At 32.6% G+C, this 13,208-nt stretch overlaps 1 protein-coding gene across 2 annotated transcripts in view; it reads left to right on the top strand.

The window, feature by feature from the left end:
- The window catches only part of LOC138695929 (glutamate receptor ionotropic, delta-1-like), a 64,314-nt gene that overhangs the window by 390 nt on the left and 50,716 nt on the right, over positions 1-13,208 (top strand). The gene's annotated exons all lie outside the window — the stretch shown is intronic.

Raw genomic sequence — 13,208 nt, 5'->3', positions numbered from 1 at the left:
CCGTTCTGAAAGTGATTTTCCCTGGGGCCGTTTATATAAAAAAAAGCACAATTGCATGAAAATATTTATTGAAACAGATACAGCAATTGTTGCGCTATTTGTTAACATATTCCCCACTGAAACTGAGACATTTGTCACACCATGGGATCGATTTTTGTGTCGTAGTAATCAGCCGCCTCAGATCGGAACCAGCTTTGACTGCGTCTGCACCTCTCTCTGTCGATCTCATGATACGAGAAATGTCTCAGTTCCGATGGAAAATATGTTAAAAAATAGGTAAAAAATTGCTGTATCTGTTCCAACAAATTTGTCCAATTAAATTGTGTTTTTTTCTGTTAACGGCCCCTGGCGAACTTATTTTTTACGGCCTCGTAATTGCGGTCGAGTGGTCAAAATTTGTATAAGCACTTCTTTTTACATTATTAACATGGTGGAAGAAAAAAATAATAACTTTTTTATCTGCCACCATCAGAACGTTTGCTTGTCAGATCCAGATCGTCTCTGAACTCTAAATTCTGATATCTAACTAAATAAGATCTGTGTAGCAAATGTCTATCACCAAGCCACTTATTTTTTAATGATCGGGAATTCTTCAAACTCATAAGTCATTCAACATTCGTGAAAGAGAATACCGTTGTTTATGATGTCATAAAAAATTCCCTGCAAGCCGACTGAAACAAAACATGTGGTTTGTGAACCATTTTGTTGAACACAGATAGCCCTTTCCCACGGAGAAACCCTTCAACTTCATGAATTATCATCAGACAAAGGATTGGAAAGTAATTCGAAATTCTGTATAAGAATGAAAAATGAATACTCAAATTCACATGAAATAATCAGAATTATTATACCTGGTAAGGTTTATCTTGTCTCAGTAGCAATAAGACTAAATCCCTTCAAATGAGGGTGGAGATTATAGGAGGGTTGACAATTTTTAGGATTCCTTTCAAAATCTTGTTATTGTGCAGGCTACCGGAACTCAGTTTCTTGAAAGACAAGCTCAGTGACGGAACTATACAGTACGAAGAGAGATATTTTGTTATTTTATTTTGCGCTACAGAATGTATCAACTAGTCCCTTCCGCCACTGGACGGTACCGCTCCACTCCCCCATCGACATAACAATACAGACGAAGTAAGACATGTCTCTTTTTTCTCTCTTTTCACAGTGAGACAAGATTCATCACACAGACTTTATTTGTTTTTCCAACATGTATCTTTGTGGAACTGTATTTTCTGCCAAGATCGTGCTTAAAACGAATCAGAGGAACCACCTGCAATTTCTGTATCCGTTTGGCCATTACTTCAATCGAACCCAGAATTCATTAGCTAACAGACAGAAAATAGCAACACAAAGCTCACTAACCTCGCAGCGCAGTTTCTGTTCAGCAGACAAACGCGCTACCGCCTGAGTTACGCCGGTGGCTAGGTCAGATTAGTCATTTTTAAGCACAAGGTTCTTTAACATGTCGTAAATGACATGGAATTCCAGCAATACTTTCCTCCCAAGAAAGCCATGCTAAGGTAGGATTTTAATCTCCGAACCGCAGATCCAACGGATAGCACGGTAACCACTAGATCATCGAGCACAACAGTCTGGCATTACTCCGTGAAAACCAGCTTTAAATATAATCTTTGTCCGCCATAAAGTTTACTTGAATTTGCTGCAATTGTAAATCGAACCTGTATTCCTTCGGTTAATGATACTCCACCTAGGCCCGGTTTCTTCAACCTTTGTTAAATTATAACAGTGTGTTATTCCATTTTAACTGTAAACTTAACAGTTGAAGCATTTCTTCAACTGCTGTTAGTACTAACAGACTGTTAAAACCTATGTTAATTTAACTGCCCAATTTCATGCAGTTAAATCATTTAACTCTCTGTTAGCATAGAAGTATCCAATATGGCTGGTGTCCACACCTGTGGAGTAACGGTCAGCACGTCTGGCCGTGAAACCAGGTGGCCCGGGTTCGAATCCCGGTCGGGGCAAGTTACCTGGTTGAGGTTTTTTCCGGGGTTTTCCCTCAACCCAATAAGAGCAAATGCTGGGTAACTTTTGGTGCTGGACCCCGGACTCATTTCACCGGCATTATGACCTTCATCTCATTCAGACGCTAAATAACCTAGATGTTGATACAGCGTCGTAAAATAACCCAATAAAACAAATAAAACAATATGGCTGGTGCGTTAGATGCTGAACTTATATATGTGGATTATTTAGAAAATGATATCCATGAATACATAAACAGAGCGAATGATTTCTGTGATTTGACGGAACAGAAATTCATACAAAGGTATAGGCTATTTTCTGCCAAGCCTCACTTTTAGCTTTCAACTTAGATCCGTTTGTTTGTTTACTCTCATTAATTAATTTATACTGCGAAATAATTTTCAGCAGAAGGCTTCTCTCGAACGAAGAGAAATTAGTCCCACGATTTCTTTTTGTTCCAGTGTTTTCCATTTCATAACAGCAAAACCAATACACCGCTCCACACTATTGTGACACAGACGAGGAAAGAAGCAGAAATCAAACCTGAGAGAATAGAAAGACTTCTATCCTCTCTGAATCAAACAACGGAAACAAGCGAGAATCGCAATTATTGTCAGAGTTCATAAAACAGAATTGAGCCTATGCTTGGTTATAGGTTATGGTTAAACTCTAGATTCTCTGGTCCAAACAGAGAGTTAACAAACAGGTTGTTAAATTGTGAAATGTACTGTAAAGTTGAAGAAACGCAATATGTTTAACAACAATTCATACTTTTAACTAACAGTTAATTAACGCTATGTTAGGTGCATTTTAACAAAGGTTGAAGAAACCGGGACCTAAACTCTTAAATAGATCAATCGGTGAAGATCTACTCCTGTGAAACCCAATTTTAACCACTGTTTTTACAAAGCAGGCCCAACATTTGAGCATTGTGAAGTACAGTATTTGTACTTGGCATAGTGATGTGTCTTTATTGAAATCCATTCCGCTTCGAAAGTTACAATTTATTACATAGAAATAATATTGTGAGTTATCGTGTAAAAGGAATATTGCCGGTGGATAAGATAAGAGAGCAGCAGACATAGGCCTAATCTTAATTGACACGCAGTTGGTCCAAAAGACCAAGAGAAGGGATTTATACGCGTAGTCGTGTACGATAAATAAACAGCTGTGTGCCAGGAAATTGGTTTTACTTGGTATAACAAGGTTGACAAGTCATGATGAAATTCATAGGAGAGATTGGTAATACACTGCTCCGCCGATTTAGTAGAATGCGTTTGAGTCTAAAGAAAGCAGCAAAACAGTACAACGTGGTCTGTTGTCACGAGAATCCAAGTCCCCGCATACCGGTAAGGCATCATGTCAAAACACTTTCAAGTCTGAGTACCGTATATCTGACAAAGTAAATATTATTCAGCGCCTTGGAAACGGTACAAATGTTACGGATATTGCTGGAGAGAGAAAGATAATATTTCATCATCATCTACATCAAGATAGGCCAAGTTGACCTGTTTCGTCTCAAAAGTCATCCTCCCATCGCCGGCGAGGTCTTCCTATGTCTCTTGATCCTATGGGTTTATTTCACACTAGCCGTACCCGTGCGCTCCGCTGCACCCGTTAGAAATAAATATCAAGTAATTACATAATTAAAATAGGACGTTTGATCCAGGGAACATTCGTGTTTGATAGAAGGATAAATCGTTTAGTATGTTATTTAATTTAAATTGTATTTTAAAAATTAAGATGCGATCATTTTGATCCAGAGACATAAACATTATTTTAGGAAATACAGGAAACGAATGTACAGAATAGCCTATCAGGTTTTCTGTGCGTAAGAAGCTATTTTAATCCTACCTGTCCTGGATTCACTCAGAAGTTACTGTAATAACATTATGGCATTATGTCCATCTAGAGAAACTACACTTTCCAATGGTGAATTAATAATTAATTATACAAATCGGTTAATTTAGCTTCCGATATTACTTCATACAAACACAGAAACATTCTCTGTAGGCTATGTTTCATAGCTTTCGATTGTTGTTGTCATAGACGAATTCATTTGTTTTTTATTACATTACACCGCCTTAGATGGCGTTGTTATTGTAATTTTAAAACTCATTTATCTCATTAAATATCAGTCCTATTAAAATTTTGCATAGAATAAAACTTATCGGAAATTATTTTTAAAGAAACTTTTGTTATGTAACATTTTAAATGAAAATTAATAATAAGGAAGATATTTCGATTTATTTAATTAAAGCTCCCTTTTAAATAAAATATTTTGAATGCCATATAGCCTAAATTCTAAGTTACAATGAACTTAATTTACATTCCAATTTTCATATAAATCGGTTCAGCCATTATCGCGTGTAAAGGTAACAAACATCCAGACAGACAGACAGACAGACAGACAAACAGACAAACAAAAATTTCAAAAAAGCGATTTTCGGTTTCAGGGTGGTAAATTATATATGTTAGGACCAATTATTTTTTGGAAAATCGAAAATTACCAGAACAATTTCGGCTACAGATTTATTATTAGCATAGATTGCCAGTTTTGCCGGTCTATTGTTCATGATTCTATGGTCATGCCAATTTTGTTTATTATTCATGATTTTGTCTTTAAATTAAATATATTCAGCTGATCTCGTATTTCTTCACTTCTCATATGGTCTGTGAGAGAGTATCCAGCCACATATCTAAGAAACTTCATTTCTGCTGTTTCTATAATTCTTCTATCCTTTCTATTCATTGCCCTGTTCTCCGACCCGCAAGTCAAAATTGGTACTGCCATAGTTTTGTAGAATTTTAGCATTGTTTCTTTCTGAGTTTTATTTTTTAAGGTTCTCTTGATAGTTCCACATATATTTTGGAATTAATGAACTTTGTTCTTCAGGTCTTCTTCGTAATTTAATGTAACTTCGCAGCCTAAATAATTCTAAAATTTTATCAACAATCAACATTTTAGACCTTCTCGGGTATTTTCCCTGTGATGCTATAAATTTCGTTTTAGTTGCCGAGATCGTTAGATTATAATATGTTTTCATTGTTTTTTCCAGCTGAAATGTGGCTAGTTGTAAACTATTCTCATTTTCTGCAAAAACAACCTGATCGTCGGCGAACAGTATTGTATTTAAAGTTGTTACATTGATTTTAAAATTATATCTTAGCTGATTTTGCAAAGATAATATTTGTTTATTAATATTTTTTCTCTCTTTATTTAATCTTTCTTTCATTCATTCATTCATTCATTCCATTTACTCACTCACTCACTCACTTACTCATTCATTCCTTCACAACTCACTCACTCACTCGCTCACTGACTCACTCACTCCTTCCTTTCTTTCGCTATCTATCTATCTATCTATCTATCTATCTATCTATCTATCTATCTATCTATCTATCTATCTATCTATCTATCTATCTATCTATCTATCTATCTATCTATCTATCTATCTATCTATCTATCTATCTATCTATCTATCTATCTATCTATCTATCTATCTATCTATCTATCTATCTATCTATCTATCTATCTATCTATCTATCTATCTATCTATCTATCTATCTATCTATCTATCTATCTATCTATCTATCTATCTATCTATCTATCTATCTATCTATCTATCTATCTATCTATCGATCCATCCATCCATCCATCCATCCATCCACCCATCCACCCACCCACCCACCCACCCACCCACCCACCCACCCACCCACCCACCCACCCACCCACCCACCCACCCACCCACCCATCTATCTATCTATCTATCTATCTATCTATCTATCTATCTATCTATCTATCTATCTATCTATCTATCTATCTATCTATCTATCTATCTATCTATCTATCTATCTATCTATCTATTTATTTATTTATTTATTTAACTTTCGCTTTTTTTTTAGAATGAATTAACAACTCTTAAATACCTATTCCCGTACGACAGATTTTTTACTGTCCATAATGTTCATTCACTTTCTTGTTATACCTCAGTTGTATTCAATCTTTTTTTGCTAGCGTACTCCCCAAGTGCATTGCAATTATAGAAGAATTAACAAAAAACTATGATTGATGTTGTACTGAAATAAATTATTATTATTATTACTATTATTATTATTATTATTATTATTATTATTATTATTATTCAGTAGTTACTGATGCAATAATAATGTATGTATGTATTTATTTACACTGCAAGTGGGCAAGCACCCGGTGGCAGTGGTATACACAATATAAACAATACACAATAAAATTACAGTACACAATACAATTATACAATACACAATACAATAAGAATACACAATACAATTTAACACAATAATTACAATTAATAATAATACATAAAATAACCTAATGAATGAGTGAACCTAATGTTACAATACAACCTACATATGTATAGGCCCTACATAAGTTTCACATTGGTACTGATAATAGTCTTTCACTTTACTCTCATCTCACTCACTGTAGTGACACTGTGACGCATTTCACTGACACTTTAGGACACATTTCACTGACACTTTAGGACACATTTCACTGACACTTTAGGACACATTTCACTGACACTTTAGGACACATTTCACTGACACTTTAGGACACATTTCACTGACACTTTAGGACACATTTCACTGACACTATAAATTATCACTGATCGGAACTATTCATTGCACTGTAAAACCATAACTTCACTGACTCACCTCGCTTCACTGATACATCAGCTCAAATAAGACAATTACACCCTTATGCATACTTATAAACAGAACTACATTTAAACTAAACATTTCTAGTCTAAGGCCCTCTTACACGCTATTTTTAAATAATTTACAATTCAAACCAAGGGAGTAACTCGTCAGACTAGATAAATACATGTCACCTTAAAAAATTAAATGTGAAATGTCACCTTAATTTTAATTTGCACTTTATACACAACTTTTTAAGTTATTCTTGAATCTCCTTAAGGAAGGACAGCCCTCAAAGACCGCTGCAGGTAGGTCATTCCAATAATTTATAGTTCTATTTAAAAATGAGAATTTACCTACATCCGTTTTCTGTTTCCTACATTTGATTTTAAAATCATGATCGTTCCTATAGTAGTACGTTGACTTTTGTAACCGAGCCGTTATGTCTATCCATGCTTTCTGACCTAGATGTGCTCTATACAATGATGTTATTCTAGTTTTCCTACGTCTGTTTTCCAAAGTTTCCCATTTAAGTTCTTTTACCGTATCTTTTCCACCTTCTCTTTTATCTTTAACAAATTTAGCTGCCCTATACTGGATTCTTTCTAAGGAATTTATCTGATATATTCTATAGGGATCCCAACAAAAATAATTGTAATGCTTTTACGTAAAATGGTATTCAAACGAGGAAAAGAGAAGAGTTGAAATTGCAAAAGAAACGATGATGCAATAATTACCAACAAGTATAATAATATAAATATGGCAGCTTTCTCTAATTGTGTTGCAAAAACGTATAATGAAAATTTGTTTGAAAAGGCGACTGGATTATCCAACAAATTTGATCCATTCCGAATTGAATGTTTTTAGAATTGACCAAATTTATAAATACTCTTTAATGAAATTCTATCATAAAAATAGAATGAAATTTGTAGCTCAGCCACATGCTCATAATACAAGACGAAATGAAATTCTTAAATTAGTTGAACCTAAATATTTCACATCTGCTGCTTTACTACACAGTACAAATTATGGTCCACGTCTATATAATTCGATAATAAAATTTAATCCAGAGTTGACTACTTTAAGCAATGAAATTTTCAGATCCAGAATTAAAAAATTTATATGACAGACTTCCCTGTATATATATTATGTACCATGTATTGTAAAACAAGTTTATTTCTATCCTAAGTGTATTTTTCTATTTTATCTTGGTTACTATATCAACATGACCTGCACTAATTATACTACTAATAATTTAATATTAATCCATCAATCTCAATATCGTCTCTTTTTTCACTCAGTTATTACTAGTATTATTATTTACTAATTTTATTATCATCTTTATGTGAGGTTTTTCTTAAGTATTTTGTCTACCAAGTATGTATATTTATGTAATGGAACTGTCCCCGAACACGAGCTTTGCTCTTTCGGGGTATTTTAATGTAACGTTTTTATGTATATGTTATTATTAAATAAAATCTAAATCTAAATCTAAATTTTTACATACGTAATCAGTGGGATGCGTACCCCTTAAGACAACCCTTCGTACACTTATTATAGTTTGAATACCACTGCATGATGCTTGCCGATTGCAGGGGACTTGCTCCGCGTGTTATATCTAAGTAGTTAAACATTGACTTTCTACTAAATCGATGGAACAGTGTAATGATGAAATGATCGCGCATGATTAGGCCACAGTTCTCAAGGGCCAAGTAACTAAATATTTCGTCGTGTAATAAAAACTGTCTTAACCTACCATAATTGAACTAACCCATTCTACACAATCTAATCGTTACCTAATTTCACCTACTCCACTTAATGTAAGCTATTCTGTCTAATCTACATATAACCCAACCTAAGCAAATCTGCCTAAGTTAAGCCATTTTGCCTAGCCCAAACTTTTCTACTCAATCTAGCCTAATCATAATCAACATCAACATCATCATCCTTCCATGTCTTGGTTGTCTCTCTCACGTTCGAACATTGCAGAACACTACTAGAAACCGTAATCTTTTTTACCTACTCAAATGTAGAGTAGACTATCAGAAACAATGAATAATTCTATTGTGCCTTTTAAAAATTAGAGAAAAATCAGTGTTATGTTTTTACTCTGGAAAGGTCTTATTACAGACTTATCTCTGATTATTTGATGAACAAACTCTTTTATAATATTAATAAGTTCTTTAATACTAAACTTCTTTGTTTTTTATTCTTTCTAGAAGAATTATTGTATTCCCTTTTATTTCTTCTGTTTACTTTATTTTGTATATATTACTGAGCAGTCGTGTTAACTGTTTTCGAGACTTTTTAGTAAAAAGATGTCCTTCCAACAGGTTACTGACCTGGAGAAAGTAATTCCAGTGGTGGGGCTACCACCTTTAGCCTCTGGACAACGTGCTGGTGGTACAGGATTTCCTACGGAATTATTCTTTATTCGTATGAAAAACTAATAGCAAGATCTGTGCTAAAATTCTTAAACGGTTAAAATATGAAGGAGTGGGAGCGGAGGACAGCGAATATTTTTATAACAAGGTGTAACAATCACGACAGGCCTCCTTCTGCGGAGCGAACATCGACAATATTCAACCGAAAATAGCACATGTAATGCACGAGCTAGTTTCTAATATAATATAGATGTACATTACTTCAATGTGTCAATATATTATGTAAAATATTATCTTTAACAAAATTTTGGGTTTGGTAAATATATTGTAACTAATCTTATATGAAAATAACTAGTATTGTGGGATTTAATCGATTAATCGTTCAATTTCTCTTGTAAGATTAATCGATCAAAAATATTTAACCGAATAATCGAGTCGATTAAAATTAATCGGTTGCGGTTAATATTAATTATTATTTTGTTAATACAAACTCATACCAAAAATTCCGACAATATTTCTCTCTCGGAAATTGCTTACTTAAAAGCACAATAGTACTGTTATTTTCTATCTGTAAACCAGGTAGCGTAGGAAATTTTTTTGCACAAACACTTCAGAAAGAGATGGAGATTTGAGGACAGTGACCTAGTCTACCTCTATTGAAAGGTGAAACACAACGTGAAACTCTTATTAAGTTTTGTGGTTTTCCAAGAAACTTCCACCTTGTTGTCAAGTCATCTTCCTAGCATATGAAATACATACTTTTTCTGGGATTCGTCCCCTCATCCCTTATAAAATAGCCATGTCTACACTGTGTGCAAGTGAGAGGGTAACTACCTTCTTCTCTTTCTAAAATCTGGTAATTCGATTACAATAGGGGCCAGTCTTCTGTTTTGACAGCTGTACTTTTGCAGTTTCTGTACTGAGTTTATAATGAAGGTTGTGTGTTTAGTCTGATAAAGAAAAAATCAGTTTTCTGTGGTTTGTGAAAAGTATACTCTCCATTATGTCATATGAGAATTTGAGAGGTAAACTCGGTGAAACGTTTGGATTTAAATTGAACGATCGTGGAGAAGTGCTTGACAGAAAAATGTTTTTTCGTGTTTAGTGATGCAGGAAACTAAACTTAGAGCGGCACTTAATTCGGAGCATGTGAATGCTCTCACATGTTTAAAATCATGGATGAAGCAGTATTAACTAGGTGAGTCTTCATACTTTTTTTTATTCATGTTTGTCTCAAAAATTCCCGGAGAAATTGACACAATAAATTATAAGCCTCATAATAAAAATGTGTTAGTAAGTAATGAAAATAGTTATTTTGTAATATAACGATACAATATATACAGATATACAACATTTAATACTTATGCTATTTAGGTAATATTCTGTTTAGGAATGATTCAGTAATTATGAAAACATGTATCTTTTGTATGGAAGCCTCTAATTGGAAATCGAATTGGCTGAAAAAGCTGGAACGAGAAATAAACAGATTAGGTCTAAATTGGCTATGGAGAGAACTAGGGTCTATAAATACGAAAACGATTGGAAGAATAGTAAAAGAGAGGGCAAACGAAATTTCGAGACAAGATATTTTTAGTAATATTAAAAACCTAGGATCACTGAAATACTATAGGGAGGTTAAACAGTTTTGGGAACAGGAAGAATATATCAGACTAAATTCAAGGGAAGAGAGAACAGGAATGGCATGGTGGAGATTAGGTATCTGGAGGCCCAAGAATAAGAGAGGGAACGTAGAGAAGGATAAATGTCCTTTTTGTGGACTAGCGGAAGACGCAAGGCATACTGCGTTGAAGTGTCAGGCAACGAATGATTTGAGACGCAGTTGGTGGATAAAAAATTTCTACAAATAGACGCTAGAGTAGCTTATAAAAAATGAATGGTCCTCTTAACGCCAGCAGTCTGCATAAATTAGGAACATTTCTTTTTAGAGTTAAAATTAGATGGGAAGAGAAAATCAAAGCTCTAACGGATATGGAATTAGCCTATAAATGTTGAATAGTCGGACACGATAGGGAACTATGAAAAGTAAGTCAATGAAGTTAGAATAATTTTTAAGAGATTGAGCATAGAATTGAAAAAGCAAAATTAAGAGTTTTAAATACAAGAGCTATAATAATAATAATAATAATAATAATAATAATAATAATAATAATAATAATAATAATAATAATAATAATAATAATAATAATAATTATTATTATTATTATTATTATTATTATTATTATTATTATTATTATTAGGGTGTGCAGAGGATACTTAAGTTATAGGTTCAATATGTAGTTGTTCTTATGTTTGTATAGAGAGTGATGGCGGATTAAGAACTGGAACACATCTAATCCGCCATGACGTGAACAAAGATTGATGAAATAAAATATTATTATTATTATTATTATTATTATTATTATTATTATTATTAGGGTGTGCAGAGGATACTTAAGTTATAGGTTCAATATGTAGTTGTTCTTATGTTTGTATAGAGAGTGATGGCGGATTAAGAACTGGAACACATCTAATCCGCCATGACGTGAACAAAGATTGATGAAATAAAATATTATTATTATTATTATTATTATTATTATTATTATTATTATTATTATTATTATTATTATTATTATTATTATTATTATTAGGGTGTGCAGAGGATACTTAAGTTATAGGTTCAATATGTAGTTGTTCTTATGTTTGTATAGAGAGTGATGGCGGATTAAGAACTGGAACACATCTAATCCGCCATGACGTGAACAAAGATTGATGAAATAAAATATTATTATTATTATTATTATTATTATTATTATTATTATTATTATTAGGGTGTGCAGAGGATACTTAAGTTATAGGTTCAATATGTAGTTGTTCTTATGTTTGTATAGAGAGTGATGGCGGATTAAGAACTGGAACACATCTAATCCGCCATGACGTGAACAAAGATTGATGAAATAAATTATTATTATTATTATTATTATTATTATTATTATTATTATTATTATTATTATTATTATTATTATTATTATTATTATTATTAGGGTGTGCAGAGGATACTTAAGTTATAGGTTCAATATGTAGTTGTTCTTATGTTTGTATAGAGAGTGATGGCGGATTAAGAACTGGAACACATCTAATCCGCCATGACGTGAACAAAGATTGATGAAATAAAATATTATTATTATTATTATTATTATTATTATTATTATTATTATTATTATTATTATTATTATTATTAGGGTGTGCAGAGGATACTTAAGTTATAGGTTCAATATGTAGTTGTTCTTATGTTTGTATAGAGAGTGATGGCGGATTAAGAACTGGAACACATCTAATCCGCCATGACGTGAACAAAGATTGATGAAATAAATTATTATTATTATTATTATTATTATTATTATTATTATTATTAGGGTGTGCAGAGGATACTTAAGTTATAGGTTCAATATGTAGTTGTTCTTATGTTTGTATAGAGAGTGATGGCGGATTAAGAACTGGAACACATCTAATCCGCCATGACGTGAACAAAGATTGATGAAATAAAATATTATTATTATTATTATTATTATTATTATTATTATTATTATTAGGGTGTGCAGAGGATACTTAAGTTATAGGTTCAATATGTAGTTGTTCTTATGTTTGTATAGAGAGTGATGGCGGATTAAGAACTGGAACACATCTAATCCGCCATGACGTGAACAAAGATTGATGAAATAAATTATTATTATTATTATTATTATTATTATTATTATTATTATTATTATTATTATTATTATTAGGGTGTGCAGAGGATACTTAAGTTATAGGTTCAATATGTAGTTGTTCTTATGTTTGTATAGAGAGTGATGGCGGATTAAGAACTGGAACACATCTAATCCGCCATGACGTGAACAAAGATTGATGAAATAAATTATTATTATTATTATTATTATTATTATTATTATTATTATTATTATTAGGGTGTGCAGAGGATACTTAAGTTATAGGTTCAATATGTAGTTGTTCTTATGTTTGTATAGAGAGTGATGGCGGATTAAGAACTGGAACACATCTAATCCGCCATGACGTGAACAAAGATTGATGAAATAAAATATTATTATTATTATTATTATTATTATTATTATTATTATTATTATTATTATTATTATTAGGGTG

The sequence above is a fragment of the Periplaneta americana genome, chromosome 3 (assembly GCF_040183065.1).
Source record: "Periplaneta americana isolate PAMFEO1 chromosome 3, P.americana_PAMFEO1_priV1, whole genome shotgun sequence".
Lineage (NCBI taxonomy): Eukaryota > Metazoa > Arthropoda > Insecta > Blattodea > Blattidae > Periplaneta > Periplaneta americana.
Note: the sequence above shows the minus strand (reverse complement) of the source record. Positions and strands in the feature narration are given on the sequence as shown.